Raw genomic sequence first — 16,791 nt, 5'->3', positions numbered from 1 at the left:
AACTCTTACAAACTGACAACGCAAAAAAATTAAAACTCTTGCAACATTTCCTTTTAAGCAGCTAAATTGCGAACAGAATTGTATTATCAATACTTTCTCCCAATATACTACTGTCTATTTGTAGTCATAGCAATAAACGCTTTATGTATACACTTTCTTAGAACATTCAATTCTATTTGAATAAGATACGACTCTACAATATGCATATTTTACTTACCTGAAATTAGTTTGTAACGGTAAACACTGTTATAAATATATATACCTGTTAAAAATATGCATGTCTTAAGAGTTGCAAATTATGTTAAATCTAAATGTGTATCGTATATATATATATGTGTATATGCCTGTATGTCATTGACCATTGTTGACTTCATTGTGTGTTATATGTATGTGTACTCATGGGCTTCAAGCCTAATATATTTTGAAATAAAACCTAAACAACGTATAATATTAACGAAAGAACAAAAAAAATCTGTTTTCGTTTACCGTTGAACGATGTTTTCTGTCTATTATTGATAATCTAAACACAATTACTGGAGGAATACTTTTGTTCCGCTATTCAGTCATAACTTACAACGACAATCAAAATGGCTGAAAAAAAAACAACGAACAGAACACTTTGTAAGTATTCATCTAATAACATTGTAAAATTGTCATCAGAGTGTTTACCGGACCATGTCTAGGCCGAGTTTGCGTTTAGAGCACGTATTTCCAAAAATAAGGTTACCAAGTGAAATCTTGAAAAAAATCCACATTACAACTCGCGTACCCTTTATGAATCAGTCTTGATCACATTCTGTCAGAATTATAATGTTGACAGTATCATGTTTGAATCTGGGTTAAGTGGGCTCAAAAACTATGCCACCTAGTCCAAACTTTGAAAAATTGTGTACCTAGACCTCATGTGAGCGCGTTAAGACCATGTTGCCCTGTTGCTAATATTTATTCTTAAAAATGAACTGTAGGCACATAAGTAAATGCATTCACACAGACCCGCCGCTTGCATCACGCGGCTCATGTAAATAGGCAATTTTAGGTCTCCATAGGTTATACGGGTTTTTTTATACTGGATTATTTAATATTTATCTTCTCTTCCACAAACATGATATTAAAGGGAACACTATTTTACGTCTAAATTCGACTATGTAAACAGCGAAAAGGAAAAATATTTATAACTATCCTTTAAAAAAAAGTTTCTGAACATTAAAAAGAATATCATTTGTTTGTTCGTTCCGTAATTTATATGTTCCTTTATATTTTTTTAGGCTGTGATACCTGGTACATTGGTGCTCAAGTGTTTTAAGGAAATATTTTTTAAATTTATTGAGTGTCACTACAGCGCTGCATAAGACATAAGTGTTTACTTAAACTTTGATATATTGCATTTGCGTGACATAATCGGGAAATTCCATGAATCAGATATATGGCTGGTTGTAAAATGTTCACGTCATAGCAGGTGGAGTGTTTGTCATACACACTTGGCATTTTAATGGTTACAGCTTTCTAGATGATCAACGGGACGCTCAATGTCAGAATAGTGCCCTTGCTATTGCACAGTAATAAACAAACACGTGTCACACCAATCTAACATTGTGTATAATTACTATTTTTAAACAACATGCGGCTTCCCCCCCCCCCCCAAAAAAAAAAGGATTGAAGCAATTGGTTATTATACATTCTACCGAGATTGACAGCTTGTTTTGTTGAATAGGCAAATACGGAAAATAAGTTTAGAATATTCTGAAACAAAACATGTGCGTAGCTCAATGTTTAAAAAGCAGTTTCGGATTTTTAGAAAAGTGTTCATTAAAATGCACGGTGATACAGATCTGATGATGATAATTATAACTGACAAATTGTACATATATCATGGTAACAACGGGAAGAGCGTATACATGTGTCAAATTAGTTTTTGGTCAGAAAAGTTCGTCGGACGCAGGGCGATCGTTCGTGTTTTGCTTAATAGTCAAGGTCGTGGCTACCACAGCAACTTACACAAGCTAGCGCGCTTACATTGACGTATCGAGGAAAATGGCAACGTGCGTATATCATGTGTTATACATACGAAAGTTATGAGTATATCGATGTGACGTAACAGGACGACGACCATAAGGCGACAGTACGATAAGTAGGCACACTATGATAACTATAATGCGATATATCTTCGATTAATAACCGATATACTGTCGCATTATCTTCATCGTATTGTCGTGTTATCTTAATCGTATAATCTCTATGTGTATAAGTATTTTATACAATACCATCAAATCAAACTGTCCGCTTTGGTACAGGATCCAGTTGCCATCGCATACCCCGGTATCTATGGATTGATTTTCAAGTCGATACTCGACAGTGGATGACAAAGACACGATACTATAATACTATGATAATGTGATATAATTCCGTGTTTTATTCACTGTTCTTTCAAGCTATTTTCATTGTGCTGTCGTGTTTTTGCGTTATAATCATCGTGCTGTCGTGTGAGCGCGTTATAGTCATCGTTATGTCTGGTTATCATAATCGTAGACTCTCTCCCTAATGCCCATGTACATACAAGTTGTATTCACACGACGGAGGTTGATTACTTTACATACAGTCTACTCTCGTTATCTCGAAATCGGATATCTCAATTTTTTCGATGTGTCGAAGTAAGCTCAATGTCCCAACTTTTTTCCTTCTTTATCTATATTAATAAACATCGCATATCTCGATTTTCGTTTTGTCAAATAATTCGATATTTTGATATACAAATTTGTACCGAGTCCCAATTTTACATGTATTTACTGTGGATTATCTCGAAGTGCGAATAACTGTCCAAGCGTCGGCAAAGGTGAGAATTGTTTTCTTTGATACTTCACCGTCCCGCTTCGCCCGGCTGCTCCCGATACTGTGCGGTAGATAATTGATCCGTTAATTGCATCAATGACCACACTTGTGTTATATCGTTAGCCATTAACACTTGAGTAAGGCCTGTCATTTTATAACCTGTGGGTTTATTTTATCCTGTACTTATCATCGATCGAACTTTGCATTTCAGACTACAAAGTGTACATGTACAGTCCAGTATTCCGGAACGTGATTTACGCATGTCCATATGAAAAACCCTCGTTTTGATTGGACGTCACTTGCATCATAACTTTAAATAGCAACATTACCGGATGTTTACTCGAAAGTTTAGAAAATGATAACCGCATGTGTTCATGCAATTCAGTAACACTTTAAACGTCATTTTAAGCATTTAAATAACAAATTTAATCGTGCCTCTTTAAAACACATATATATCAAGTAATAGATAGGGTAGTAGAGAGTATTAGGCCACGGGTGACGGCTTTAGTTAGACCACTTATCAGGTATATTGATGTTAAAAACAAGTTAAAATTTCGTCTCATTTTTTCTTTGAAAACGCCTAATCGGATATCTCGAACTCACGTTATCTCGATATTTTTACTTGTTCCCGCCGACTTCGAGATAACGAGAGTAGACTGTATATAAAAAGGACCATACACATATATACGTGAGAGATGGGAACATTTTATGATCATTATTGAACGGACGCTGACATCTTTACTTGCGCGCATGAATTTCATTATCGATTCAAGAGTGAGCTAATGTCCGGTTGTGACTTTTTTAGCGTTTGAAGAAAGACGGGTAAGCTTTTGTCGGCGTGGTAAAATCACTAGAAAACTTTTTTGTGCCAAAACCACCTCTCACTCCCATCTTATTTTACGAATAAACATGTGTCCTAGTGTGCTTTTATTTAAATTGGATTTGTTCTGTTGAAACGATTTTTATAAAAAACCAAGAGTAATATACAAATACGTACAAGACAAATTCTATGTATGATCCTTATGAAAACAAACATGATTAAAACGCATACCTTGTCAAGTAAACACATAACCCATAACAAAAACGCTTATGAAAACAACAAGCATGCTTGATTATTATAAAAGAAAGACAAGAACAAAGCGACAACAACATTGCAAAACTTATCATTCAAACGCTTGAAACGCATCTACGACATAAATAGGAGAAAACGCGTTAAAAGCATATGATACTTCAACAAATTATTAAAAAAATGAGGAAATAAACAGGTATACCAGACGCAATACAAACTTTATCATTATGCTGGTGATTAATGTAAAATTGATAGGACACGCTGAACTGTACATATGAATTTCTATTTTAAATAAACGCATTCGATAGGAAAGATGCAAGTAGAGACTTAATAACAACTATTAAAAGCAAGGATTAAAATGAACGGAAAAAAGTTCGAGCGACGGAAAAATAATTTTGAAACGCAGACAAAGATCAAAACAAGCGTACGAAAACGCAGAACACATTTCCCGAGTAGGGTATTTATGGAAGATTCATTAATGATGCAATGCTAAGAAAATCAAGAAGCAGAGATATAATAATTCAAACGAGACCTTTGCCTAAAGCGCGGATTACACGTAGTCTACTTTTAGAGTGCGTTAATTGGGCGCGAGTTTGGATCATTTCGCATATTTCCCTACACCTTCGTTACGGTCTTGTAGCAGTTTGTTTAAAATAAAAAAATAAAATACTTGCATTAAAAACAATTATTATTTAAAAAAAATTAAATATAAGATCACTTATTAAAATTTTGAATGTAAATAAGTATAAAACAACTAACACCATCCAGTATTATATTAAACTAAACGAAAACTAAACATATTTTAATAAATGTACTTACAACGCTATGTTATCGCGATTGCCGTCTGCGTGTTCCTTTTTTGTGAATATTTTGTTCGTTTTTCAACGTTATCTTTATCGTTGCGTTTAGTTGAGACCCAAGTCTGGCTCACTGCCAAGATAAATTTAATATGATTTAACTTCACATTTCCGTAACACAAGTGACAAAAGGAAACCCACAGATAACAAAGTTCATCAAAGCGCCTGCGGTTTGGACGCCGACACGATTTCCCGAAATATTTTATTTTAATTTACTCGATTCCACCAAAATATTCGCACATATTTGCAAAACAAAGATAATGCAACACAATTGATAAATATATTAACTTTATGTATACTACTTCACACTTTTTTAATACTTTAAATGAATATAACTTTAGTAATCGATTTTTTATAAATTGCTGTACGAATACAAAACAGCAGATAGATTGCAATTTACTTTAAATTGTACATTCTTTTGATAATATAAAACAGTTATTAAGACAAGTACATAGTTATAATTAAATAGAACAGGGTCAGCCACTATATTGTGTTTGTCATTCGTCTAATTAAGCACTAGTGAGAAAAAAACAACCGCGATGTAAGTCTTGACAAAGCGAGTTTGTATACATAATTGTGTCTTTGTATCATTTTGTATTTTTAAAATGTGAAATATTCAAACGTTGCTCTACGAATGTTTCAGTATGGTGTGTTTTCACAAGTTATGTATTATCAGGCCGGTTAGTCATAGCATTTATAGAGTATTAATACTATGTATTTTGTGGATTGTTTCGTACAGTTCGTCGTATGTTTTTACCTAAGAAGAAACATAAGTCACGAACTTTATTATTGCGTATATTCGCATACATACTCCTGGTAGAAATTGAACTTAGCGAGTATTGGATGCGTTATTTTCATAGATTAGAGTCTCTGGCGTGGTAAGCTCGATTGATAAGGGATTATTTTTCATTTAAGTAGGCCAGTTGACACAAACTTAGTAAAAAAATTAAACATTATTTACAAAATATAAAAGTCCTGCACTTTCGATTCGAAGACAACGCGACAAAAGCGTCTCAGTAGTAAATTTATTTGTGTTTACGAAAATTATGCATAATTATCGTTTACATTGTTATTTCACACAAATAACGAGATGTAACAATAAGTCAACTTACTGTAAAATTAAGTAGCCATGGAAATATCCATGATGTAATAACCTCGTGTTACAAAGACCATGTATGGTTAAATGATCTATCTATTCTTTAAATGGTTGTCATCTTGAACAAGTTTTACCTTATTAATAAATTCGCTGATCTCGCTTAAACATGGTTGTTGCATAGGAAGATAACAGGGATAACTTTTACGATACGTCCTGAAGAGTTTATGCAAATATTGCCTTGTGCACATTATCTTAAAGTCCTTAAAATTAACACAAGTTTCAAGACAAGCCTTAAAATAGTATATCGAGCGGACGAGTTCAACACGTTAACCTTGAACTGTGGTATATTCCACGAGTCCGAGCAACGTACACATGTCGCTTTCGTATAAGTCAGGGTAATATACACTTTGACCCACAAACAATTGCTACAAAAGGTATTTTGACTGATCCTGGTAGGGTAGAAGGTACATAATAACATCTCAAAAGTTTACCAAAATCCGACTTCCTGAAAAAAAAAAATTCAAGATGGCCGCCAAAATGATCATAACTATGTAACTATCCACTCAAAATTGATTACTTTTGTGTCTTTACCCAGGTTTCTGCGGTCAAAGAACACTTTAAGATCACCCGAAATAGCATAAGTTTATTATTTGACACAGAAATCCAACATGACATCAAAAAATAGGCACCGCCACAATAAGAAGGACAGCAAGTGCATAACGATTGACTCAAAGGTTAGGATTTTTTCATAACAAACACCATATAGTTTTGGGTACAAAGACACATGGATAGAATTGATAATATAATTAGTCAGTTGAGTAATTATGAAATACAATTTATGACATTGGATTGTCACAGTTTTCAGTTTGGCAAGGGCCACATACAGCAGTGCAGGGGAGTCCATAGCGTCGGCAGCTGCATTGAGAGGATTTACATCCTACAGCACAGTTACAATGTATGATTTTCAATAGTTCGTCAGGTGCAGGATTGCTTTGGGTCATGCTTGGAATTAATTGGCTGTTTTCCTGTTTCCATCCCCATTCCGAAGGTTTCATATTATTTGCCATCCCCACCCGCACCATGATTTGATAATATATGCTTTGGCTATGGCATACTGTTGCATGTGATGTTGGGGGAAGTCGCTCTGGAGTGACAAATTTTTCGGCACTAGCCACTTTCTTTGTGAAAATGTAATGGTGCGTTGATTCTAAGGATTTGATTCAGCGTGACTGACTCATTCCATCTGTACTTCGTCTTACTGCCCTTAACATTTAATTTAAAACATATTAAAAACGACATTGTTTTGTTACGGAAAAAATAACATACTAACCATCGGACTAACTAACGGACTGATCAAGTGACGGGCGAAGGACATCCTTATATTTAATCGACCGATTTGCATTAAGGGATTGAAAATTAGTTTCAACACAGCCACAAAGTAATTGTGGCTGTTAACCAAACAGTGCAACTTCACATTTGTGAAAAATAACTATTTTAGATAATGGTTTGAACTAGGTCCATTGTCTTGATAACTGTTTATCAACATTAATGGTTTATGCAGATCTAGATACAATGGCTAAATAAAGGTTTATTAAAATAAAGTTTTATGCAAATCTATTTGTTTGTTATGATGCAGAGATAAACTTATGGTAAATTATATTTAATTATCAAGTTTTACAAACTATTTACTAGAAAATCCCAGTATTACCGAGTTTTTAAAGTATAACCCGCTCGGGCTTGGTAAAATTAAAAAACCCTGGTATATGGTTAACGTCAGACGGAGATCGTCAATTTCTGTTAGACACAGTTCTTATGGTTCTCAAAGTGTGTCACTCAAAAAGCTGTACTATGGTTTCAAGCTTCTTGTTTACTGAATTTACTGCCTAAATAGTCATTTCCTTTCCAAAGAATACCGTTTGTATTTTGAAAAATGAATGGTGAAAATACGTATGTCTATAATGTTCTTGTACTTGTAGAAAAAGAAGTGTCCAAAGTTTGAGTGTTATTTGTTTCATTTGTCTTTTAAGGCTTTTTTCAGTGAAACTTTGTTAATGAGCAAGTGATTAAAAGAAGGTAAGTTCGCAGGATGAAATAATTTTAAATGAAGAGAATCAACATTCTTTTGTTGGAGTCCCATGTGCAGAAATTATAAAATGCATTATGAATATGAAGATATCTCTTTTGACGTTTGTTTAATCGACTTGGATGATTACTGTATAATTACCATGGATAAAGTTGTACTAATAAGAAATATAATATGCAAATATAAAGAATATGAAACACATGTAATTATTGTTGTCCATTATTGTATGAAAATATGGCCTGATGAGTTAAACAGATTGATTTGCATCAGTACCTCTGCATAATGCTTAAATTTGCCAATGTGGAATCCTGCAACAAACATAATCCCAATAACAAATCATTTGAAACATCATGAAAAAGAACCCCGCACATAAATTACATCATTTAAGCCTACACTTAATAATTCAAAATGATGTTTATGTGAGACTCGACGGCTTTGGATAGGATATTATTCAGCTGCATTGTCTAGATAAAGATGGCCATTTCTTTTTAAGTAATTAACAAAATGAAAATGGTCAATATAATTACTGATTGCTGTATTATTAATATTTAGTTTTCGTTAAGTAAAGGTCAATATTTTGAAATATTAATTACAGCATTTTGAATTGTCTGCGCTTTCATGAACGGATATACATCTATACTAATATACGTATCAATACTTAAATTTCATAGAGGAAGCACACTTAACAAACAAATTAAAAAAATGCAATACCTTAATTGTTAACGATCTTAATCTTTTTCACAGAGGCTCGTGTGATTATAAATTATCTGCAGTGATTGCTATATAGTATTGGGGCAAAATACTAGTATTTCATGCCAAAAGGGTATTTTCCATATGCAATCACCGTAGCTCCAAACCAGCCTTCGCATTCGCATAATCTGGTCAAGAGATACTATGACCGGTAATGGGACCACGGAACCTTGCGTCACTTTAAAGCTGACAGGGCAGTTCTTGACCAGACTGCGTCAATTGCAAAATACTCATTCTGGTATGACATCGCTTATTTGTTATATATCTAGAGTAAACTGTATATTAGTCTATTACTAAAATATATGATATATCATTTGATATAATTTACTTAAAATTTCACTTCACTTTACAAAATCTTAAATTTTTACTAAAATGTTGTTTTATATAGTTTCTGTACAGATAAAAAAAACTGCATCAGGTAACCGATGACAAATTATTACCGGAAGAACACTGACTAAGTTGGACCAAAGTGAAGAAATTCGCCATCAGTGCAGTATTCGCTTTTTAAGAATGTGTAACAATGCCGAATACCGGTATTACAGCATATAAAGACAGAGAGATATATATATATATAGACATACAGACATAGTAAATATACAATTTATTCAGACTTATCGTCTCTGACTCGTTAATAGATGCAATATAGAACAGTCATTTAAGAATAAACCATACACGCAAATTCAATGGCAACAACACCTCAGTTCTATGAGGCGGTACTGACATTTATCTGAACATTATTATGAGGCCCACATTATTATGAGTGACAACAACTTCTTTTCTATGTTAACACACATGGGAGTTTTTTTATGTAATGTTAAGATATATATAACGCATGACTACTAACATTGCATATAAGGGTTTAAGATTACGCCAGTTACTAGGCTTTTGTTTTTGGGGTCACATCACATATGTAACAAATAAGGTGCTGGTCTCTTTTCCTTGGAAGGTGTGTGGTTTATAAGCATATCTCATAACATCCATTATATAAAAAGAAAACACACAAAGATCATTATTTCTAAATAACGATCTGCATAATAAGTTCTTTACAGACTCTGCATGTAAATCGTGGAATTAATAATGTGGAATTTATCGTGTTGAATGAAGCATGTGAAATAAAGATTGTGAAATTAATCGTGTGGAATAACGCATGTGTAATAGGGGTATTCCACTACGACACGATTCCCCACGATTTGTCCCGATTTCCAATATTTTGAGGTCGGGGACATTCGTGAATCAAAAATCATCAAGCACGTGTTTTTAAGTACATCAGCATCATATCCTTTTGATAAAAACGAGTTAATTAAATTGAAAAGTTAAATATGAACATTTTCTTTAACATATTTTAATTTGCGACACGCTTCAAAACATCTCCATAAAATGATGGATGGGAAATTCCATTATTTAAATGCCATTTTAAAGAAACAGTATATTTTGAAATCAAATCACCATACTTTGCGTGAAATCTAGCGAATTTATTTCTTATGTTATGATACAAAAAGCCTTGTTTTAGCAATTTCTTTTTTAATATAAGATTACGATCATTAAAATCTTTAATATATGAACATGCTCTGGCATAAAGTACCAACTGCGAAATGTAAATACCAATGGAAAGACCTTTAGGGATGTTGCCATCTATGAACGGAAAATTCACAATTTCAAAGTTAAAGTCGTCCCGTTTTTCGTATAAACTAGTTTTAATCATATTATTATTAATAGTTAGATGTAAGTCTAAATACGCAGCGTCTGTATTTGATTGAGACGATCTGTTCAAGATAAGTTCGTTAGGGTAGATTTTGTGAATATATTGTTCAAATAATGGATTATCTAAATTAAGTATGTCATCAATGTACCTACTAGTAAGGTTAAAACATTGAATCAAATATGCTTGTTTAGTTTTAGATAATTCTTACATAAATTCGCTTTCATAACAATATAAAAAAAAAGATCAGCTATAAGTGGAGCACAATTAGTACCCATAGGGACGCCAATAATTTGTTTAAATATTTTACCATTAAATTCAACAAACAAGTTATCCAGAAGAAAAGTAAGTGCTGAACAAAAGTCAAGACCTGTCCAAATGATGAAATTGTCTAATATCTGGTTAGTAAAAAAAGCTGTTTTAGTGTTAGTAAAGTCATTTACATCAACATCAAATGAGACAATTTATCTTCTAAAGCAGTGTTATGATTTATACAGCATCAAATTGTGACTCACGGATAACTGTATAACGAAATGTTTTCATTTGATTGGACTTTTGCTAGTGAGCGTCACACGGAAACAAATTTTGAGGTTTGCCATAGAACCGGATCTGAAACTCGTGCAACAGAAGGTACAAAATGAGCTCAAGGCAGGTCATAACGCTGTAAGTTGATTAGATTTAACGACATTCAAAAAGTAGTGAAATGCAAAAAGGCAAACTAATAAAGCTTATCAACTTACTCACAAATACATCTATTGAATACGATTGTTAAACGTTTTATGCTGTATAGAATAAATGTGTGAGGCTATGTAAATAGATTTGTTGTAGAAAAAAGTCAAAATTCAAAACGTACGCCTAAATGTATGATATTTTCCGAACTGGCGTTAAACGATTGCGAATATATATTGATATACAAATGGTTAATTTTACACCAAACGTATTAAATCCTCTACATAATATTATGAAATATGCTTTACAGTTTCTAATTAGAAATAAAAAATTCCTTAATAAAGTTACATGTTTTAACAACATGTGACACGATGACACAAAGTGTTAAATATCAAATACAATTTTTACTTGTCCTGAATGTCATTATTTACAAGAATTCAATTATTTCGTTGCTGAAAAAAACGGTGTTTTATTTAGAAATTAACACTAAAGTCGAAATTGATTTTAATTTCAAATTATCTATCGAAAGTTCAAAACTCATCAAGAACAATCTATCAAATTTTGTTACGTACATTTTTGTTTTTATTTTGCTAAGGGTGCATGCCCATGACAACAATTAAAGCAACACAAAAGTATTTTCTCCTCCATCTTATTGCCAGTATTCATTTATGTATGATTAACTGCATTCTAAATGTATTCAATTGTAATGCCTTGCTGTCATCAAAATGCATAGTTATGTTTTGGGCTAGTATATTTTCGTCATATTAATAACATGGGTTTATTTAATCTATTAAAACTGATTATAGTTGTTTATGTACACAGCCAAGTGTTTTAATAGCTTTTAGATTTGACTAACCTGAGAATGGCGTATTCGAAATGCGTTTATTAAAATACAAATAAAACACTTGTTTTCTTGCGAATCATGGTAGAGAATGTGATGTCTACATCTTTTTACGATATCGAATACAATGGAGAATGTGATGATTACATCCATTTACACATAACAGAACAGATTATATTTGCACGCATCTTCTCACTTCTGTCGGTATTTTCTATTACAATCACAACACATATTCACAAATGACACACTTTTTAAATAAAAGATATTCATTTAAATTTGCTTAAGTTTTAGACTAAACCAGATAATACTTTTAATTAAAAAAGTTTGCCTCTACCTGAAAACTTACAGAGTTTTGCTAATAAATATGTCCGGACCAATGTCAGTTAAAATTACGAACTCCATTTCGGCTATAGATTGTTATATACTTTTAAAATGACACTTAAAAGGGAAATATTAATAACGAAATAGTAAATGTTTAGACAAACACAGAAATGTACTATTCAATAAAGAAAGTCTGCCTAGTTCTTGAATCTTACACAGTTTCTTAATGAGTTTCTCCGGAACTCTAGAAGTACGGCATTTTTAAAGCAGTTTATCATACCACCGCATTGATATCTGCCTGATATAACGTTGCTTGATATATTTTTTATGTCATGGTCAACAGGAAGTTTTTATATCAGTCAATGTTTGGAGTTACGTGGGATTTGCAATAAAGTCAACTATTTCTATCAACATGAATCAGGTTCAACAAAATAAACAATTTGATACCAAGAACGTACATATTTTATTCTAGTTTAAAGTCATAAATCACAAAAACGTGTTTTTAAAATCACCGCAGCCCGCACTACAGAAGTTAAATGACGTCATCAATGGGACAATAAATCTTAAATATCGATATAGTCATTGCACTCGCAAGTGGTGCACAGACAGTCAAGACAAATGATAACTGTATGCTTACCCTCAACTATTTAAACAAACGATTTGACACGCTTATATCAATATTGACACCATCATAAAAATGTCAATTTCAATACACATCTCCAAAATGGCGTCTCCACACTATTTGGTGAAGTGTGTTTTTCGATTCAATTTATTGCTGCAGTCAATTCCTAATCTCCAATTTAAGACGTTTATAATTAGAACGGGTGTACTCTTCCAATTCGTAGTGCAAACAACTTGTTTTTCTCTATACGAAGTTTTAAATAAGCGATTATTCGTATCGTCTTTTCGAACGCCGTTGCTACATGTATGTCAACGTTTAAAAGCCGGATCAGCAAAATCAGCGTACATTTTAAATATAAAAACTGGATTGTTTTGCAGATTTTTGTGGTATGATAAACAAAAAAAACAGGTTACTATCCCATCGTTTTGTAATATATCAGGCTCGGCACGAATAAAATAACAGCTCGGAAAGCCTCGCCGTTATATTATTCTAAGCCTCGCCTTATATATTACAAAACGATTGGACTGTGCGAAGTCATAAAATACTGTTTATTGGAATAAAGCGGGTGCACACTAAGATTACGCTGTAATCTGCCAAATTCTTCGGTACCATACTGGCAGCGGGTCACGTGATAGCCATCGACGGCCAATTTATCGATTCTGGGATTGTCTATAAACATTGATATAGCTATATATAGACTACAGCCTAAGACATCCTGTCGCACCAAGGTCCCTTTAATATACACATGCACTTGATTTCATCAAATTATTTTAACGCAAGTACTTGGTGTTCAATAAATCCATTCAGAATTATTGCAAGTATCCGTTCTGTGTCGATAATAATGAACCGTAAATCTTTTTGAGAAAACCACCGATTTTCATTGAACATTATCATTGATGTTGCCGAGTTATATCAACAACCACACGCACACATGATTTGATATTTAAACACACAGTTTCACAACCGTACAAGCGCGTCATGTACATTTGACCTAAGCATATAATGTACTTAGAAAAACAAGTCGCAAGTTCAACCATTCCTCTTCACTGTCTTTAGAGTCGTTACTGACTCAGCTAGCTCACATTGTAGACCAGAAAATGTCATGTGTGCGCACTTAGATCTGCTAAACTGCTTAGATTGACTCAGATTGATCAGAAAAAAGTAATTATTCTTTACCGTTTGTAATAAATATACTACTAATAAGAGGAATACTGAAATACTGTGAACACTGAACACAATCCTACCACCAAACACTAAATAACTGTATACCTTTTATACTAAATTAATGTTAATTGAATAGCCAAAGCTTATGCATACATTGTATGAAATTATGAATTGATATTCTAGATTTCTAATTTGTATAAATTTCACATTTATTCTCTATTTTCTTTAATAATTGAGCCATAAAATTAACAAGACAACAACACAACTCAATAAAATTACTAAATGTCTTTAGTTTTGCAGGAATATGGTTTAACTGACCTTAAAAAGAAAGAAAATAAGGAATATTCAACAATACTCTTACATGAAGTTATCAAAATATTGAAGCCCTTATTAGCCAAAATCAAGTCATCTGGTAAAAGTTACTCTAATATTTTCGATTGATAAACCCTATATGTGTCTGATTTAGATTCAGGATGAAGATTTGAACAATAACAAAATAATGCACCATTTGGAGCAACACATCTTACATCTTAAACAGTGAACTACGTTTATAATTGCTTTAAAAATGCGTTTGTTATTCATCTTCAATATATATCCTGAATAATTTATGTAACGTCAATTGTAATTCTGTACGAAATAAAGGCATCAAATGACTTCGGCATGGATCCTTTGCATTTGAGTTGTCTTGGAATCCTTACTTAAAGTAAATGCCTTTAATATTTCGTGAAGCACAACAACAACTTTATTTATAATATTCGAAACAGTTGCTCTGCTTGTATCGAATGTATTTTCCAATTCTAAGTGCTTACAATTCAGTCGTAATTTCATTAGTGGCATACATAATTGATCCTCTATGATGAAGCAGTTTACTGTCCAGCTGGCATACAAATTGAATGGTCATGACACAGACCGGGACTTGGAAGACGTCGGCTGAAAAGGATGTGTAGGGCAGCATTTACAATAACACAGTTTGACATGGACATATTGAGTTGTGAGTGGACAATGCTTTAACTGTCGTGGGCAATAACACATGATTTTGACATTATATAAACTATTGCCTTGTTATAAATCTGCATTAAATTTGTACCCAAGTGACTTTTAATTACATTGACTTTTTACAAAACCCAAATCATTTTTTATACATTCCAACTCACATCATTAACAATTGTACCACTGTGAAGTATGTAAAAGTCATTCATATACGTGTACACAGTATCAGACTGATGGATCGTCCTGAATTAAAAATGGAACGACACGTAATGAAACATATAAAATAGTATTAAAACCCGAATACATGTTTTTATTTTGGTTCTTTCATATGATTTACGTATGTGAAAAATATAAACAGTGAAATTGTGACCAATGAAGTCCTGAATAGACTATTTGGATGGGCGCACTTTCATGCAACTAATTCCCCCTCTGGACGGGATATATCAATTTCTAATCATTGAACTGTATTTGTTCATGTCATTGTAAGATCGTTTGTTATTTCACGAGTGATCATAGAAAATAAGCTGCGCCACTCGTGAAAATATTATTTGTCTATGCTCACGAGTGAAATAACAAACGATCTTACACTGACATGAACAAATTTTCTGTTTCTTTTATGCCCCTTTTTCAAGAACATAATTAACTTCTGTTTCCCTTCTGCTGAAAAGTTACCCTTTCTCCCGTGGCGTGCCTCAATACATTTCAATGCACAAAATGACGTCATTTTTTCGAGGAAATGACGTCACTCTCCCAGCAAAACGCTCCAGTTAAACTATTGAACAATGTAAATAAACGGTGAAAAAAGCATAAAATAATAAGAAAATATGTTGGATTCGGCGTAATACCGATTTTAATTCACTCGTGATCATAAAAATATTGATATGATAATCTAAAAATAGGAAAAGTAGTTCCGAAGATTTGTTATTTTCACCGGTGAAAATAACAATTTGTTTATTTTCACTGCTGTTATTTCATTGCAGAAATGTCATATTTATATCAATATGTATATCAATAACACAAGTCTAACACACACATTTCATCCAATGGTTTTGAAACTAATAAGACAGCAAATGTCAGATATGTCAGGATTTCAATGATATCATTTTATGGTATAACAGAAAGCATAATGCACACAGATTATCCAACCTTTATAAGATTGTGTTGATAGTTCAACATCATAGTCATCATCAGCACTGTAGTCATTCGTATGGGAATTATGGTCATGGAAAAGTTTCGGAATTTTATTCTCGATTTTTTACTGGTGCTTTTTATATTCAGTGTTTACATTTATCAATATAAAGCATTTAATGACAAACTTCAAAACATGCCAAAATCTGTGATCTAAAAAATATCTGGACTTAATAATAACCCTTCACATATCGACGTGTGAATTATTTCAGCGAAGAGAGAACTATTATATCCTAAAGCGTTCACTCTCGTCAACCGTAAACCAACTGATGTGTTATTGTGTAAGTTAATTCACTGAGAGCAAAGAAGAAAGTCAAAACTATATATCTGATGTACGCGGAAGCTAGAAAACGAGAGTAAAGCTGCTGGAAATTTTACAATGTTATTTATAGCGACCGTTAAACCTACATAGCTATTTGTATTGTTGCAAAAACCGGTTTTGTCAGAATTTTGTCTCGTTTTACAGGCTATGCGGCTATGCGGAACATACTTGTTTAAATGAACACTTAAAGTCGTGATAATAGCATGTTTCGGTGCAAATTGTAAAAATTTAGAATAAGAAAGATGTAGTCGTGTCAAATTTAAAAGGATAACATCATGTCAGTTCTTAATATTT

At 32.9% G+C, this 16,791-nt stretch overlaps 1 protein-coding gene across 2 annotated transcripts in view; it reads right to left on the bottom strand.

The window, feature by feature from the left end:
• The window catches only part of LOC127862547 (uncharacterized), a 27,988-nt gene extending 21,990 nt beyond the window's left edge, over positions 1-5,998 (bottom strand). The window contains exons 1-2 of one of the 2 annotated variants that reach the window (XM_052401712.1): positions 5,865-5,976; positions 4,715-4,825 (exon numbers count right to left, since the gene is read on the bottom strand). The gene's annotated coding sequence lies outside the window, so the exon portion shown is untranslated. Of the gene's footprint in view, positions 1-4,714; positions 4,826-5,864 lie in introns of both variants that reach the window. The other variant, XM_052401713.1, reaches the window with a different exon arrangement.
• Positions 5,999-16,791: the final 10,793 nt, after the last annotated feature.

This window comes from Dreissena polymorpha, chromosome 16, assembly GCF_020536995.1.
Source record: "Dreissena polymorpha isolate Duluth1 chromosome 16, UMN_Dpol_1.0, whole genome shotgun sequence".
Lineage (NCBI taxonomy): Eukaryota > Metazoa > Mollusca > Bivalvia > Myida > Dreissenidae > Dreissena > Dreissena polymorpha.
Note: the sequence above shows the minus strand (reverse complement) of the source record. Positions and strands in the feature narration are given on the sequence as shown.